Here is an 18,240-nt window from a genome sequence, read left to right as displayed (position 1 = left end):
GGAGGCCTCCTGCTCGCAGGCAGGAAACACAGATGAGAGGAGGTAGCAAGTCGGAAGGCAGCAGCCATGGATGTTAAAGCTGGAGGAACCTCTTAAGGAATGGGTGTCAGCTCCCTCGTTTGATGTGGTAGGAGGATGAGGGTGAGAGGGGTTGGGAGCAGGTGCTGGAGCTGGAGCCTGAACCCCCATATCTCAGTGCTGCCATCATCCTTCATGCTAAGGAAACTGAGGCACAGGCAGGTTACATAGTCTTCTCAGGATGTCAGTGGCAGAGCTGGGACGTGAACCAAAGTGTCTGTCTCTGCAGCTCAGTTCTGTGCGAAGTCCAGGCAGATGGTGCTGATCAGTAAGGGTGCTGGCTGAGCACTGATGGCCACCTGCGTCTCAAGGAGCAACAGTGTCACCTGCTAATCTGATGGCTTCTCTGGGCACCGGCACGTGGGCACCATCGCCCTTTCTCTGCAAGGGGTTTGTTTAGTGTGTTTGGAAAAACATCCCCCAGCCTACTAGGTGTGGCATGCACTATTTTAAGATAAATAACCCAAATTCCACAAGCTCTGTATCTCATGCAGCATTTTGTACTTTGAAAAACCAAGTTGGTTTCGGCCGGGCGTGGTGGCTCAAGCCTGTAATCCCAGCACTTTGGGAGGCCGAGAAGGGCGGATCATGAGGTGAGGAGATCGAGACCATCCTGGCTAACACGGTGAAACCCCGTCTCTACTAAAAAAAAAAAAAAAAAAATACAAAAAACTAGCCGGGCGAGGTGGCGGGCGCCTGTAGTCCCAGCTACTCGGGAGGCTGAGGCAGGAGAATGGTGTGAACCCGGGAGGCGGAGCTTGCAGTGAGCTGAGATCCGGCCACTGCCCTCCAGCCTGGGCGACAGAGCGAGACTCTGTCTCAAAAAAAAAAAAAAAAAGAAAAACCAAGTTGGGAACAGAACCCTGATGAATGTGTTTCATTTCCTGTCAGAGCAAATGAAACCTGAAATATTAATGGCACCAGATTTCCCTTATCTTCCTACAGAAGGGCTTGAAAAATGTATTCCCCATAAGCTTAGCACGCAGCTCTGCTACCTGTGGCCCGAAATCATTAGTTGTCTGTACTCACTGACCTTTGGGAATAAACATGAAAGTTCACTTGAAGACTTGGGGGAGAATCACGGTCAACCTGTAACTTGGTTTTTCAGATATTTGGCCGCTCTGGAGAGCCTTGGAGTTCCAGCTACTCTAGAGATTCTGGAGAGGGAGCTGTTAGCCTCCCGTAAGTGCATGGGCCCATCGTTGCCATCCACACCTGCTCCTCTGTGGGTGAATCAGCGGTTTCCTTTCTCAGCCGGTGGATGCTTCATTTGTTTGTGTTCTTTTTCTTTACAGTCTCCTGAATATTTACACATTGCCGAATCTCCTGTGGACAAACCACCAACAGGCCAGGACTGTCCCGTGGACAGACGGGGTGAGCCTCTTCCTGTGTCTGGAGATTCTGAGTGAGTAGAACCCGTCACGATCCCCACTGCACTTAATGTGGCATTCATGCATGAGTCTGGGCTGATGTGCTAATTGGGGGCCGTAAGAAGAGTTGTAGCCACAATGGTCCTCAGCTTTCTCTAACAAAAGCTTAAACACAGCTACACTAGATATTTTTGCTTTCTGCTTTCACAGACTTCACATACACTTACATTTATTTTGAGGTGAAAGGGGAAGAACAGACATTTACAGGGGACCAGTTGCCAGGAGAAGACTGCATTCCCTGTGAACCCGTCCGTCTCACCTCTGAGATCCTGTCTCTGGGACGCCCCAGGTCCCTTTTCCCAGCTGCACTGAGGCCTCCGTCCTCCTGGTGGAGCTGTGCTGCTTCCTTGGGCAGCCTCCCTTCCCCATGGGGTGCAGATGGGCCCGGGGCATCCCGGTGGTCAGTTCTTCCCAGGGACCCAGGAGGAGGGGCCGGCAGGAAGTGGGCAGGTTCTTTTCGCTTGACCTGGCAATAACAATTCCTAAATTGTTCAGCACCCCAGGCTACTTGCCTTGACAACCAGGTGGCCAGTCCTAGGCACTGCCAGTGTGGGCAGGGCCCTCCCCAGGGACGGCAGCAGGGCAGCCCAAGACACTGGTGGTCACACAGTTAGTCCCCACAAGGCGATGGTGCAGGACACATTCTCAAGCTGCCTGCAGGGTCTGGTTGTGGGAGCAGCTCAGCCCCTCCTGCAGAGGCAGGAGCATCTTCAATAGCTGCCAGTTGTCCCGCAGGAGCCCTGTGCCCAGTGGAATATCTCAGTGCAGTGCACAATGGGGCCACAGCTGTGTCACAGCCATGCTCTGTCCTTTAGTGGGCCGTCTGAGCCGTGTTCCACCTGCCTGTTCTGACATACTGGTCTCCCTCGACGACCCTGCTCCCACCGGGTTCCCCATGGTTTCCATCTGTAACCCAGACCCTGTTCCAGGAGCTGGCTCAGCACTGTCCTGCTCCACACCCTCTCTCAGGGGACATTCTAATCTGCCCAGCCTGTCCTGCTCCTGCCTCTCAACCCAGAACACTGCAGGTCCTTCAGGTTAATTAGGTGAGTCCTCAGAAGCAGAATTTATCCCACATGCACCATGCACTGTGCTGAGGAAGCCACGGTCACTCCCCTCATGGTCACTGGGGTGAGGAAGCTGAGGTTGTTGCCCATGTGGTAGAACTGGGATTCAGAGCCTCGGCCACGCCTCAGTCACCACACTACGCCCTGTGCAGGACACTGGGGGAACCAGGCAGCTAGGAGCGGCCTGTGCCTTGGGATGCTTATCCAGACCACCCACCCTCGCCCCCTTTGCACCTCAAAGGCTTGGTCTACTGTTCAGACACAGGTTTTACGTTGTCAGCGTGATACATATACATATTTTAAGACGTCAAAGAGCTTTATAGGTTTTATGAAAAAATAGCAGACCGCTGGCCTCCCAGACCGTCTCCCCACAGCCCCTGCCCTGCCCACGCCCCATAGATTACCACTTCAGCTGTTGTTGCTTCTTCCTCTGGATTTATCTCCACGTTTGTAAAGAATATGGGCACGCTACTATTTCTTAGTCTCCTGTTGTGGTCAAGATGGTTGAACTCATATATTTCCCTCCTGAGAGCTACTCCATCTACCCCTAACCCTAACTCTAATACTTACGGTTATGTCATCATTTAGGTGAACCCTTGTGCAGTGGGTATCAGTCAGCATAGGCCGCCTCATGAGGCAGGAACAAGCATCCCCAGAGCTGAGAGAGTTCCATTTCTCTAGCCTCCTGCCCTGGGGGTGGGTGCTGAGTCTGGGGGAGGTGTGGGGTGGGGATAGGGGCCCCAGGGCTCAGCAGACGGGTGCTCTGTGGTGTCACCATGTTCCCTGCCCTCTTCTCATATGGAACCCGTGGTGTCTTTTTGCCAGGGCATCCCTGCTCAGGGGTCAGGATAGTCCTCCTCGGAGTGGCTGGGGGTCTGACTGCTCCCTATTTAGACCATTGAGAAGCCCCCTGCTTTCTGCCTCACTCCCTTTCTGTGCTGGTGTCCCAGTGCTTGGGCCTTTCGGGGTTTTAGAGGTGGGCTGTGAGGCTGGGCACAAAAAGGCTTCTCCACCTTCCCCTCTCCCTGGGGCTCCTCATCCCTGTGCTGCCTCAGCACTTTGTCTGGCGAGATTTGCAGGTGCCGTTTTCACTTCTCATTCTCCTGGGTTTGAGTGATTTTAAGAGAAGATGCAGAAAGGCTGTGACCCCACCTCTAAAAGCCAGCAGTCAACCTGGCCACTCTGAAGCCCGTTCTAGTGGGCTTCCCACCCCGTCACCCTGCCGTGACAGCGTCCCACGAGGACAGACTCAACACAGGATTCTGTCCTCGCCTTCCCGAGCGCCCAGCAGCCCTGGTGCTGTAGCTTTCCCTCTCCCCTCTTTGTTCTCAACCTCAGGAGGAAAATGTCGTTTCTCACCATGAGATATGACGTCATTTGTAGGTTTTTTTGAAAAAACGTAGGTAAAATTCATGTAACATTAGCCATTAACCATTTGAAAGTGTGTAATTCAGTAACATGTAGTGCATTTGCAGTGTTGGGCACCCACCATCTGTGTCTAGTTCCAACACGGTTTCATCATCCCAGAGGGAAACACTCCATTAAGCCGTCACTCCCCAGCCTCCCTACCCCAGTCTCTGGCAGCCGCAATCTGCTTTCTGTCTCCATGGACTTAAATGTTCTGAATGCTTCCCATAAATTAGAAATCATATACTTTGTGACCTTTTCTTTTCGGCTTCTTTGGCTCAGCACAAAGTTTACGGGGATCATCCCTCTTGCAACACGTGTCAGAACTTCAGTCCTTTTTTTTTTTTTTTTGAGACGGAGTCTCGCTCTGTCGCCCAGGCTGGAGTGTGGTGGCACGATCTTGGCTCACTGCAAGCTCCACCTCCCGGGTTCACGCCATTCTGCTGCCTCAGCCTCCCGAGTAGCTGGGACTACAGGCGCCCGCCACCACGCCCGGCTAGTTTTTTGGTATGTTTAGTAGAGATGGGGTTTCACCGTGTTAGCCAGGATGGTCTCGATCTCCTGACCTCGTGATGCACCTGCCTCAGCCTCCCAAAGTGCTGGGATTACAGGCGTCAGCCACCGCGCCCGGCCCAACTTCGGTCGTTTTTAGGGCCGAACAATATTCCATTCTGCAGATACACCACATTTGTTTGCGCCTTCAATTGGTGGACATTTGGGTGGTTTCCACCTTTTGGCTGTCGGGAATAATGCTGCTGTGAGCGTGTGTGGACAGCGTTAGTTTCGGTGTCTGTTTTCAACTCTTTGGTGTACGTATTTAGGAGTGGAACTGTTGGGTTCTGTGGTAACTCTGTTTCACTTTTCCAGGAACTGCCAAACTGTTTTCCACTGCAGCAGCTGCACCACTTTACATTCCTGCCGGCGGTGAGTGTGGGTGCTCCTTTTTCGCCATCTTGCCAGCTCTTGTTAGCTTCTGTTTTTTGTTGCCTTGTTTCATTATGGCCAGCCTACTGGGTGGGAAGTGGGATCTGACTGTTGATTAGCATTTCCTGAATAGGTTTTTTGGTAGATGTTCTTTGTCAAGCTGAGGATGGTCTCTGCCTCATTTACTGAGTGGTTTTTGATCAGAAATGGGTGTTGGATTTTTGTCAGATGCTTTTTCTGTATCAGTTGATCTGATCATACAATTTTTTCTCTTGAGTCTGTTGATGTGGTAGATGATATCCATCGATTTTTCTAATGTTGAACCAACATTGCCACTTTGGAAAAAGTACCACTTGGTTGTAGTGTATAATTCTTTTTAAATGTTATTAGATTTGATTTGCTGATAATTTGTTGTGGATTTTTCAGTTGTTTGCTCCTGAGAGGTAGTGGTATGTCATTTTCTTATCATTTCTTTGGTTTTGATGTTAGGACAGTTTCAGCTTCATAAAGTGAGGAAGTATTTCTTCTCTTCCAGTTGCTGGAATAGGTTCTAAAGAATTGGTGTAATTTCTCCCTTTGCTGTTTGGTAGAATTCACCAATGAAATCTATCTTCCTGTTACTGGTTTTTAGTTTAATTCCATTGTAGTCCGAGAACATATTTTTATGATTTCTATTTTTAAAATACTTGTTAAGGTGTACTTCATAGCTCAGAATGTGGTCTATCTTTGTGAATGTTCCATGCAAGCTTGAGAAGAATGTGTATTTTGCTGTTGTTGGATGGAATAGTCTATAAATGTCAATTCGATTGAGTTGATGTATGGTGCTATTCAAGTGAACTGTCCTTGTTGATTTTCTGTCTGCTTGTTGTATCAATTACTGACAGGTCTTGAAGTCTCCACTTATAATAGGAGATTTTCCAATTTCTCCTTTAGAATGAAAATTCTATCAGATTTTGCCCCATATATTTTAATTATCTGTTGCTAGGTGCATAGCCTTTGAGGATTGTAACATCCTCTTGGAAAATTGATTTTTTATTACGTAATGTCTCCTCTTTATCCCCGATAATTTTCCTTGGTTGGTAGTCTGCTTTGTCTGAAATTAATAATAGTACTCCAACTTACTTCGATTAGAGTTAGCATGATATACCTTTCTCTGTCCCTTTGCTTTTAACCTACCAGTGTCTCTGCATTTAAAGTAGATATCTTGTAGATAGCATAGAGTTGAGACTTGTGTTTTTTATCCACTCTGAAAATCTCTGTGTTTCAATGGGTGTGTTTTGATCCTTCACATTTAAATGATTATTGAGGTACTTAGATTAATATCAAACTTTTTGGTAACTGTCTTCTGTACTTGCCAGAGACTTGTTTTCCTCTATTCTCTGGTTTCAATGGACCATTTTATGTGATACCATTTTATCTCCTTTCTTAGCGTGTCACTCATACTTCTTTTTAAAAGTTTTACAATATATGTTTACAATATGTATTTCAAAATAATCTAAGCCCACCTTCAAATAACACTATACTTCTTCCCATTAGTACAACTACTTTATAAGAGAATACTCCCAAGTCTTCCTTTCCATCCCTTGTGACATTGCTGTTAATTATTTCAGTTATCCATGTCATAATCATACAGTACATTGTTACTGTTACTGCAGTAGATACATTTATTTTTATATCAAAATAGAACATTTTATTTCACTGTCATTTATTCCTTTTTGAATACCTCTTTTTTTATGTTGAGCCGTTTCTAACCTATATAACTTTTCTTCTGTATGAAGAAAAATCTTCTAACTTTTATTTCAGGGTATATATACCAGTGATGAATTCCGCTGGTTTTGTTTGCCTGAGAAACTATTTCTCCTTCATTTTTGAAGGATACTTTTTCTGGACATAGAATGCTAGGTTGGTAGTTTCTTCTTTCAAAATGTTAAGGATTTCACTCCACTCTCTTTTTTTTTTTTTTTTGAAACAGAGTCTTGCTCTGTTGCCCAGGCTGGAGCTGCAGTGGTGCTGTCTTGGCTCACTGCAGCCTCCACCTCCTGGGTTCAAGCTATTCTCCTGCCTCAGCCTCCTGAGTAGCTGGGATTACAGGTGCCTGCCACCATGCCTGGCTAATTTTTGTATTTTTAGTAGAGATGGGTTTTACCATGTTGGCCATGGCTGGTCTTGAACTCCTGACCTCAAGTCATCTGCCTGCCTCAGCCTCCCCAAGTGCTGGGATTACAGACGTGAGCCACTGTGCCTGGCCTATCCACCCTCTTCTTCCTTTCCTGGTTTCTGATGAGAAGTGGGCTCTAATTCTTACCTTTATCCCTCTCTAGATAAAGTGTTTCCCCACCCTGCTGATCATTTCCCTTGGTCATTTTCTCTTTGACTTTGGTTTTCTATAATTCAAATATGATATACCTAGGTGTAGGGTATTTTGCTTTTTGTTTATTTATTTTATTTTGTTCTTAGTATTTACTCTATTTGGTGTTCTTTGAACTTCCATGATCTGAGGCTTGGATCTGTCATTAATTTTGAAAATATTTTGGCCATCATTACCTCAAATGATTTTCTTCTCCATTGTCTCTTTTGTCCCCTTTTGGTATTCCAATTACACTTGTAACATCTTTGATGTTGTTCCACAGTTCTTGGATTCTTTGTTCCCTCCTACAAAAATATATTCCTTTTTTTGTAGAGATGGGGTTTTGCCATGTTGCCCAGGCTGATCTTCAACTTGTGAGCTCACGTCATCCTCCTGCCTCAGCCTCCCAAAGTGCTGGGATTACAGGCGTGAGCCGCTGTGCCCAGCCTCCCCACCATCCTTTGAGTGCATGTGTGTTTCAGTTTGAGAAGTTCCTGTTGACCTGTGTTCAGGCTGATTATTTTCAGCCATGTTGATGAGCCCGTCAAAGGCATTCTTCATTTCTGTTAATAGGTTCTTTTGGACCAGATGCAGTGGCTCATGCCTGTAATCCCAGCACTTTGGGAGGCTAAGGTGGGCAGATCACCTGAGGTCAGGAGTTCGAGACCAGCCTGACCAACATGGAGAAACCCCTTCTCTATTAAAAATACAAAATTAACTGGGTGTGGTGGCGCATGCCTGGAATCCCAGCTACTCAGGAGGCTGAAGCAGAAGAATTACTTGAACCTGGGAGGCAGAGGTTGCAGTGAGCTGAGATCGCGTCACTGCACTCCAGCCTGGGCAACGGAGTGAGACTCCATCTCAAAAAAAAGAAAAAAGAATATGTTGTCCTTTTTGCCTTCTAGCGTGCCTTGTAATTTTTTTGAAGCTGGATATGATGTATAGGTTGCTAGGAACTGAGGTAAACAGGCCTTTAATGTGAGATTTTCTGTTAATCTGGCTGTGGGCTACGTGTAATGTTTGTTGTAGCTGTGAGTGCCGGAGTGTTCCGATCCCTGCAGTGCCCTTGTTTTTGTCCTCTGGCTCTGGGCTTCCCTAAGTTCCCTTCCTGAGACAGACTGAGTGTCTTGCAGCTGTCCCAGCTTTCACCTGCTGTTGCACGCTGGGGTCCTGTTGGTGTAGTTGTAGGGTGTGGGGAGGGCCAGGGGTCTATAGTCTTCTGATGACACCTCAGTCTTTCTGTCGGCCCATTTCCCTGGGCTGTGACTGTCACACATGTTTCTTCTTATATAGCTTTTCCGGACCCCAAACAGGAGACCAGAGGGGGCTGGACTCAGGAATGCCCTTCCCCCACGGCTCTGCAACAAGCAAGGCTCTGGTCAAGTCTTTCCCTGCGGGAAGCAGGCCTTTGTCATCGAGAAGGCTCTGGCTGCATTTCACCAGGATGACGTTTCTCCTCCCTCTGTCAGAGTCACCAGGAGATGTCTCTTGGGTTTTCATGGTGAGAACCTAGTGGGGATCCTGGAGGAAAAGCCCATGAAAGTTTCGGGGCCCCCTAAGACTGTGGTTTCTAGGAGTTTCTCAGTCATGGGAGTCCACCCTTGGCCTGCAGCAATTTGTCAGAATTACCCAAACTGCTGTGGTGTGGCCCTGGAGGCTCTGTTCCAGGTCAGTGGATCTTTGGATTTGGCTGTGTCTCTAGATTTCCGGGGGGCAGTTTGCAAACTCAGTTCACTGGTGAGTTCAAAGAAAGTCACTGATTTTCAGTTTGTGCATCATTTTCTTGTCATAAGGATGGGAGTGATGACTTCCAAGTTCTGTACATGTTGGAGCGGAAACCCCAGTCCTTCCCCTGCTTTGATTTTCCTGACTCTTACCCCAACCGGGAATCATGTTCGTTATTTGATGGTTTACTCAGTTGTCATCCATCTTCTTAATTAGAACACAAGCTCCGGGGAACTGGAGTGTCAGTGTTCCCTCGCGTCCTTGCCCCTGCAAGACAGCCTGGCACATTCTGAATGAATACACCAAAAGGGATAAATAGCGAGGCCAAGCCACCTGGCTATGGGTGGCTGCTAATCTGTAGGATGTCTCATGCCTTGTGGTTTCAGTGAATTTGAGACACACATGAGTGATACTGCCAATGGGAGGCTCCCAGATGTCCTCAGCAAATAGAGGAGTGACTGCTCAGATCCAAGGGTGCAGCACTTCCCGCCTATCACTGGGAGCAGATGGGCTGTCTTCAGCATGGCACTTTCTATGGTGCTGGCACCCAGGCTTCCCTGGGGCAACAAAGTTGGCCCGGTCGATAGAGAAGAAGAAGGGGGCTTTTCTGTGGTCACTTCTGCGTTGCCAGTTGTTTTGCCCTCTTACCGTGGCTAAACCTTCTGTCTGTACCTGTCCCACATTCCCAGTATTTGGCTTTTGGGATTGCAGTAGTGGGACTTGGGTACACTTCGCAAAAAACCAGTTTGCTCCCAGTCTCCATGTCTTGTCGATGGTCCCACTGTCAGCATCAGTTCTCGTGAACAGATTTCTAAACAATCGCCATCTGTTCTGCTCTTAATTTCAAGTGTAAAAAATATTATTTTCCTAATTCTGTCAAGGGGAGGGAGAATATGTATTCCTAAAGACCACAGTTCTTGTATGAGGAAGTGTGGATCTGCCGCCCACCTACTAAAGAAAAGGTTGCTTCTGCCCATCATCAAAGCTGTTGAGCAGTTATTTACCTAGAGGGTAAAACTGGCCCATTCGCATCTCTATAAAAACAAGGTAGAAAAAGGTGGAAGTCGCTGAGTTGCGGAGGTGGAAGGGGGGCAATGGCTATGTCTCCCGTCCCTCCCTGACACTGCAGCCCCCCAACCCTCCAGTCCCCGCCAATATGGGTGGGAATGGGCTGGCAGGGCTGCGTCGTGGTGGTCCCTGCTGCTGCTGGGGCTGTTTCCAGAAGAAGGCCCAGTTTCAGGCGTGACTTCCCTTCAGAAGTCATAAGGACCATAAGGTCCATCCGGGCGGGTGCTGAGCTCTCCACTATGGGAGCAGGACAGAAATGAGCATCTGTACCCTTGGGGTCCCTCTGAGCCTGCCCTGGGGGTGAGCTCTTTTTCTGCTTAAATGAACATTCCAGGCAGGCCCTGGAACTTTCTGTCATTCTAAGGCAATAAAAGGTTCTTTGGTTACTTTCAGTCCCAGAAACAGCATTGGTCAGTCATGAAAAGAAGTCATTATAGACTCTTTGGAGCTTCTCCCACCCGGCTGGAGCCTGACCCGTCTTGGAGCCGACCGGGGAGGGAGGGCTGTGTGTCCCCTTCTTTCTTCCTTTGCCTCTGTTTTTGCTGGCCAGGGAGCGCTCCGAGGGATGGAGTGTCTGGGGAGTGGGCATTCTCTCCACGAGTGGGCTGGGTGGCACTTCTAGGGTCCAGCAGATGTTTCACTTGGGCTTCCTGTCTCCGGCGACCCTTGGGTGGGTTTCTCAGAGATGACGCTGCTGGGAACTTGCAGCTCATCCCTGCGACCTGGGGAAGGCCTTGCAGGGCTGATGCCCTTGACTGCTCCCCCAATCCTCCCCTATGCCCTGCGGGAGTGCTCCTGGGCTGTTCCTTCAAGGTAGCCCCAGGCTGGCCCCACACTAGTGGGAGCAGGCAGCTCCTCCTTGGACAGCTCCTCCTCTTCCCCTGTGAGGCGGCTCTGGTCATGACCTCCTGCCTCTGGATTCTCAGGAAACTCAGGTGCCACGTCCCCAAACACTGGGGGCTCCGTACAGCTATCCTAGGGGTCTGCTGGGAGCCCTGTTTGGGAATCAAGGTGAAGCCACCTCCCCAGCCCCCTCCATGAGGTACAGCCCTTCACGGAAAGTCCCTCTTCCTCTCCTGGTCCCCTGTAGGCCAGAAACCGTGCTGGGGTTGGGAACTGGGAGCCTCTGTTGATGTGCGATGCAGGCATGCTTGTCACCTCTTCTGGCCCTCAGGGCAGCAGGACAGCTTACATGAACATCTCGTCCCGCCACCAGTGGTCTCTGGTGAGAGACTACTCCAGTGGGTCCCCCTGTAGCTCCTGGATCTTAGCGGGGGCCTGGGAATGGGAGGCTACAAGGAGGTTCCAGAGCTGGCTAAAGCCACTGAGACTCAGAGGGAATCTCACGCCACTGCCTCCTGTACCCCTATCCCCTAGCGAAGTGGAGCTGATGAGGGATGACCTTGCATCCTTGTCCCCTGTTCACTGAGACCTGGTGCTGTTGCCACCATGGGCCCAAACATCTACCGCCTTTTTAGCAAGCCAGTGCTGCTCCGCAGGGTCCGGCCAGGGAAGCATCTGGCTTTGTACAGGTGGAAGATCGTGACCATTTCCAGAGTCTGTTGCCAGGTTCCACGCAGTTCAGGAGCTGTTTCTCCCTCTGAAGGTCCAAAGTGGTTGTTTTCCGGAGTTTGGTAGTACCTAAGGGTTAATTGGGGTTGTTATTGTCTGCATTTGGCTTAGAGATAAGAAAGTTTTATGTTTATTCAGATTATCAGTGATTTAAAATTACAATTTTAGTCTTAATTGTATGTATTTGGAGATCCCATTTAAGTCTTTGGAAATAATTGCAGAGTAATATTTTGGGAAGTTATATTACAATGCACAGACGTTCAAGTGGAGAAAGGTCCCTGCGTGTGAGCCTTGGCCTGGCAGAGGGACATCCGGGACAGCAGCCACGGCACGCAGCCCTCCCCAGTGGGTCTGGGCATGGCTGCAGCTCAGTCTAGCCCTCCTTTCTGTGCTGTTGCGCCCCAGGGAATGCGGCCACACAGGCTGCAGTTGCCTAGACTGACCTGGTGTGAGAATCACTGTCTCTGCTTTGGTAAGATGTCCTTGGGAGGGGAAGGGAGCCAGCCAATGAGATGAGGGGTAAGAGGGATGACAGGGTGGAGCAGACCCTTATGCTGGCAGAAGAGAGGTTCACATTCACCAGGGAGCGGGTTTTTCTGAACCCTGGAAAGCTGAGGGGGACACCTGGAGTGCCTCTGGAGCCCACAGCATGGGGTGCTGGCTTCTGTACCCTAGTGCAAGTGCAGTGCCATGAGGTGCCCATCCCTTGCAGTGGGGTAGGGTTTAAAACCCATAAGGCAGCCCTCCCTGGAACACAGCCCCATGGTGTTTAGAGACTCTCTCCTCTGAGCATGTGCAGGATGTGACAATGCAGATGGGCCTGGTGCTGCAGTCTCAGAGGCACCCGTGGGCTTCCGCCATGCTCTTTATCCACCAGGGCAGTAAAAGTAATGTCCAGGGTGGCTTAGCCTCCTGCAGAGCCTGTGGCAGGACAGCCAGGGTTCCCTGACGGTGGAGATGGTGGACGGCCCCATGGGGGTTGGTCCCATCTCGCCAGCAGAAGTGACCTGTGTGGCCTCAGTGGCCAGTGCTGCCTGTTGCAGTAGTGGATTGTTTAAAGCCAGGTCCCATCGTGGCTCCTGAGGGGAATGAAAATGAGGAGTTCTTTGCTGTGATCTGATGCTTGTGTTCCATCAAATCCATATGTTGGAATTCTCATCCCCAAAGTGATGGTGCCTTTGGAATTCTCATTCCCAAGGAGGTGGGGCCTTAAGGAGGTGTCTTAATCTGTATTCTGCTGCTGAAACAGAATACCACAGACTGGGTAATTTATAATGAACAGAACGTTATTTTTGGCTCAGAGTTCTAGGGGCTGGGAAATCCAAGGTTGAGGGTTGCATGTGCTGAGGGCCTTCTTGCTGCATCCTAACATGGTGGAAGGCATCATATAGCAAGCAAGAGAGGGAAGGGGGCCAAGCTCATTCTTTTTTTTGAGACGGAGTCTCGCTCTGTCGCCCAGGCTGGAGTGCAGTGGGGCAATCTCGGCTCACTGCAAGCTCTGCCTCCTGGGTTCACGCCATTCTCCTGTCTCAGCCTCCTGAGTAGCTGGGACTACAGGTGCCCGCCACCATGCCCGGCTAATTTTTTGTATTTTTAGTAGAGACGAGGTTTCACCATGTTGGCCAGGATGGTCTCGATCTCCTGAGCTCGTGATCCGCCCGCCTTGGTCTCCCAAAGTGCTGGGATTACAGGCGTGAGCCACCGCGCCCAGCCCAAACTCATTCTTTTATTAGGAACCTGCTCCTCAATCGCTAACCCCTTCTGGCGATAATGGCATTAATACATTCATGAGGGTAGAGCTTTCAGGACCCGATCACCTCTTAAAGGTCTCGCTTCTCAATATTGTTGCGTCGGGGATTAGGTTTCCAACACATGAACTTTGGGGGGCACATTCCAGCTATAGCAGTGGGTGCTCAGGTCCTGATCAGGTCCTGGTGGTGGACCCCTCACGATCGTATCAATGCCCTTTCAAAAGAGGCTGCAGAGAGAGCCTCCCACCCTCCACCGTGTGAGGACAGAGTGAGAAGGTGCCATCTCTGAGCCATCACGTGGGCACTCACCAGGCACAGAATCTGCTGGCTCTTTGGTCTTGGACTTCCCAGCCTCCTGAACTGAGACAAGCCAATTTCTGTCATTTATAAGCTACCCAGTTTATGGTATTTTGTGAGAGTACCCTAAATGGAATAAGACTCCCTTCAAACAAATGTCCTGTGCTTTGAAAGAGAGTGTGGGGCTCACAGTCTGCTAGTAAGGACAGTTGTAGGAGCAATGGCAAGCCCGCACTGGCTCAGATTTTCAGACCTTATCATTGAGTTAGGAGCGAAGTCCTCGACCCGAGGTTTTATTGGTCCAAAGTCAGGGCCTGCTGGAGCCCCACAGGTTGCACGCTCGGCCTGTGGAGCCGTTTTCTCCAGAGCACCCATCTCCCTTCTGCCTTGGGCCAGGCCCAGCAGGGACTGAGGGTAGAATAATGACAGGCACAGCTCCTCCCCTCAAGGAGTCCACGATCTGGGGTTTGATGCTGGAGCCCAAGGAGGGGCTGCCCCCATGGGCAGAGCAGAGGGCCTGGGGAAGTTCCAGGAAGAAGTGACTGTGTGCCGTGGCTGCAGGAGTAGAGGCAGCCCAGGAGAAAGGGGGGCATAGGCTGGGGTTGGGGGTGGTTCCAGGCAGAGGGAGCAGCTTGCATACAGGAAAATGAGGCATGGAGTGGGTGGCTCCTTCCTCCCGGTCTCTAAACCTGTGAAGAGGGGGCTGGGGAGGAGAGCAGGACTCACGGGCCGGCCAGCCCTCCACAGCGTTGGGAACAGAGTGAAGAGCTTGGACCGTGTCCTGTGTCCTGGGGTGGGTGCCACTGCCGGGTTTGGAGCCAGGAGGGACTCAGTGGAACTTGCTGTGTGTGATTGGGAGTGTGGGGAACGGTTTGGGGTGGGAGGCAGGACAAGCAGCTGTGGACTCCTGTCTGCAGGTGAGTGCCAGGGCTCAGTGTAGGTCGTGATTGGGCTAAGTAGGTGCCCATCTGCCTGGAGTCCAGCTGTCCTTGTCTGGTCTGTAGACCCTGTTGTCGAGGTCTGGCAGCTAAACGCTGGTCTTTCTGAGATAATGAAGAGGGAAAACTTTAGAGGCAGAATGAAGACCTTGCAGTGACCGGTGACACCCCCACAGGGTCTAGGTGGGCGAGGTCTGTTGGCACCTGTGTGGGAAGGCGGGAAACCTGGGGCTTGCTGCCAGCTACAAATGCCACACTGGGCTCTGCCTAGGCTCTGGGTGCTTTGGTTGCTGGATTTGGTGGTGGCTCAGGGCAGTCACTTGTCAGTCGCAGTGTTTAATCCCCTGGGGCCTCCCCAGAGCCATAGGAGATGGTTCGCCTCTGAAGGACTGCTCCGTGCTGTGCCTGGTAAGCTTGGTTACCCAGGGCTGTCACAGAGATGGGCTGTGGACCACATGGGCTGAGCTCATTTCCGCCCTGCCACCTACGCCTTGCTGGGTGTCCTCTGCTCTGTTGTACTGACCCTCTGCATGCTTATGAAATGAGGGCAGGGGTTCTCAGTGCTCCCATGGCATGGTGAGTATAATCCATGAACGATGCCCACACAGTTCCTGGCATGCTCAGTGTAGCCTTGCTGTTGTAAGAGAAAAAAGCAGGGATTCTCCACTTCCCCACAGAGTGAATTGGAATGAGGAGAGACTGGTATTTCTCCAACACTAGGTTTCTTTGGATTTTTGTGCTGGTTGAAACTCCCTAAATCACAGGTTGCCTTAAAGAGAGCAAGAGCCCCGCATGGTGGCCTGGACCCTTGGGCCCCCCTCCATCCGATGCACCTCGTGGCCCAGTCTTTACCTGCTCACCATGCACAGCACTTCCCATGGGTTTGGAAATGTGTCATCTGCACGGCAAGGATGGGAATGGGGAGTGGGAACCTGCAGTTTAGGGTCCAGGCAGGTGGATTTTAATTTACCCCTGGGGGATTCTAGGGCCAGCAGAACTCAGTGCTGCTGCTCTCTGGGCCTCCGGGCCGTGAGCTGCTGGGGGAGCCCCTCTGGAAATGGACAGTGGCTGTCCAGGGCTTAGGACACTAGGGGGTGAACAGAGGAAGCAGAGGCATCTGGGGCTGAAGTTCAAGGTTGCAGCATGAAGTTCAGGGTGGCAGTGCCCATCCTAGCAGGGTAGGGCTCAATCTGGAGGACTGGCATGAGGAGGTGGAGGAGTCAGCCAAGCCCTCCCCTCAGCCTCTCTCCAGACACTATAGATTGAAGGCCAGGTCTGCATGAGGACAGCCACTTGATCTCGGCTGAGGTTACAGGAAGGGAATCGGGGCAAGGGCCAGTGAGTTTGCTCCTAATTTGGGTCCCCTAATTGTCCAAGAGAAGAAAAGGCTTCATTTCTGTTTCGCTAAGTTTTATACTATTTTAGTTCACGTTCTTTAACAATAGGTTATTCATGCAGAGCTCATCTCTATTAATCAAAATGTATCATTAGGCAGAAAGCCCTGTTCCCACACCAGAGTGGTGAAATGCAGCGCCTGTGTGCTCAGATCAATTTTGGAGGTCTTGATTTTGTTTTGTTGCATATTTATTGGATTGCTTGCAGAAGAATGAAGTTTTCTGGCCCTCTGGAAATTTTTTTTTCTCCTGAGAGGTTTTCCAATCTAGTGGAAATAGACGCAGAGTTTGGCTTGCAGTGATGGCGGTGTTAGAAGCGGCCCTGTACATTTCAATGTAGAAGACATGATGGTTTTGTGTGTGCTCCTCCAGTTGTGCCCCATGGCTCTCTTTCTGCCAGCACTCTTGCACATTTAGTTCTTGAGCGAGATGTTCTAAATAGAAGCCATGGTCCGTTCGGTCCTCAGCCTGCTGTCCTTCTGTGACCCGTCAGCCAGCTTTGCTTAGGGAGCTGTGAGCCTCTCCCACTAGGCTACAAGGTCATGGGCAGGAAAACCATCTGTGCACAGCCAGGAGCGGAGCACCCAGGCCCAGGTCTGTCCCAGAGCCTGCGTGGACCTGGTGAATGGCTGTTCAGGTCAGAAGGGGGTTTGGATACACCAGTTCTGTATCTCGGAGGCCAGAGTACCCCCAGTGTATTTCGCAGAAGTGATAGCAGTTCCTATCCCAAGGCAGTAGTGCTAGCTTGTTAGGCACGTGCTAGGTGCCTACTTCAGCATCTCCTTTGTTCCTCTCTATCACCTGCTGTCCCCTGCAGAGGGGAGCAAGGAGGCAGAGAGTTGGCTGGTAAGAGCCATTGTCCACAGAGCCCCAGGGCTCCCTGACTGGGCTGTGCCACCGGGGACAGGCAGATAGACCCCAAGTAAAGTTAAAGGGAAGCACAGTGGGGCCTGCATAGGATGTGAGTTAGAGGCTCTGGTGACAGTGATACCTGGTGGGGGATGGGAGGCAGGGGCCTTGCTGGGACAGACAGGAGACCAGGGGCCAGTGGCAGAAATGGTCCCGGACCCATCCTCACGCAGATGGTGGCCTCCACCGGGAGCCCTGTGTGGCTCTGAACCTTAGTCTCCCTCCCTCCAGTCTGCGAAATAGGCATGATAGAAATGGTGCATCTCACCAATAAATCTGTGTAGAAAGAGAAAGCAGTTCACAACTGCAGAGCACGATTCAGATCTTCCTGGCTTTACCTCCAGGATCGTATGCCTCCGCTGTCTCAGGAGACACAGGCCTCCCGTGCGCCCAGTGCTGGTCTCTAGGTCATCTGAGCCATTGTCCACCCCTCTATACCAGGGACAGTGTGCTGCCAGGAGGGGCACCAGAAGAGGTGTCCTACAGTGGCAGGGCTAGGATTCGAGGCACTTCCTGCCTCTTCCAGTTCCTCGTGGGCCAGGGGTGCTTTGCTCAATGGTGCTGGGGAGGAAGGGCAGTATCTAAGGATGTATTGAGAGGGTCACGTTCAGGTGTGCCACCTTCTGAGGGCCAGAACCCTCTCACGACAGTTTTGCCGTGACTGAGTTCCCTCGTCGCAGAGTGCGCTTGGGGTGTGGCTCTGAACATTGCTGGCAGGTCAGGTGGAGCCTGGCTGCTCTGGGGAGCTGTGCCCAGGTTCCCTTGGTTCCTGAGGCTCAGAGGTTGCAGGAGAGAGGGCCTCCTGTTGGCCGCTTACTCTGCCCCGCTGTTAAGTGCCTGGTCAGTAGAGTTAGGCCCCTCACCCGCCCTGCGCCTCAGGGATCCCACTGAGGATGGAGGGTGTTGGATTAGTTTCGAAACTAGAGTCTTGCTGTGTCACCCAGCCTATAGTGCAGTGGTGCAATCTCGGCTCACTGCAAGCTCCACCTCCTGGGTTCACACCATTCTCCTGCCTGTAGCCTCCCAAGTAGCTGGGACTACAGGCGCCCACCACCACGCCCGGCTAATTGTTTTGTACTTTTAGTAGAGATGGGGTTTCACCACGTTAGCCAGGATGGTCTCGATCTCCTGACCTCGTGATCCACCCACCTCGGCCTCCCAAAGTGCTGGGATTACAGGCATGAGCCACTGCGCCCGGCCTATTGGACTTAGTTTCTTTAGCTCCAGCCAGTCCTGTGGCCTCTCTGCCACTGTGTGAATGTCCCCAACCCCCCACCTGATAAGCAGGTGTCCTGAAGTCATCAGGGATTTGGACCTAGTTATTAAAAAGCAA

At 50.9% G+C, this 18,240-nt stretch overlaps 1 protein-coding gene across 1 annotated transcript in view; it reads left to right on the top strand.

The window, feature by feature from the left end:
• Positions 1-1,480, top strand: part of LOC140710362 (uncharacterized) — a 37,646-nt gene extending 36,166 nt beyond the window's left edge. Inside the window, exon 4 of the mRNA XM_073011943.1 lies at positions 1,374-1,480. The gene's annotated coding sequence lies outside the window, so the exon portion shown is untranslated. The remainder of the gene's footprint in view (positions 1-1,373) is intronic.
• The last annotated feature ends 16,760 nt before the right edge of the window (positions 1,481-18,240 follow it).

This window comes from Chlorocebus sabaeus, chromosome 26, assembly GCF_047675955.1.
Source record: "Chlorocebus sabaeus isolate Y175 chromosome 26, mChlSab1.0.hap1, whole genome shotgun sequence".
NCBI classification, from domain to species: domain Eukaryota; kingdom Metazoa; phylum Chordata; class Mammalia; order Primates; family Cercopithecidae; genus Chlorocebus; species Chlorocebus sabaeus.
The sequence above is the reverse complement of the archived record's forward strand: the minus strand, read 5'-3'. Positions and strand labels throughout refer to the sequence as shown.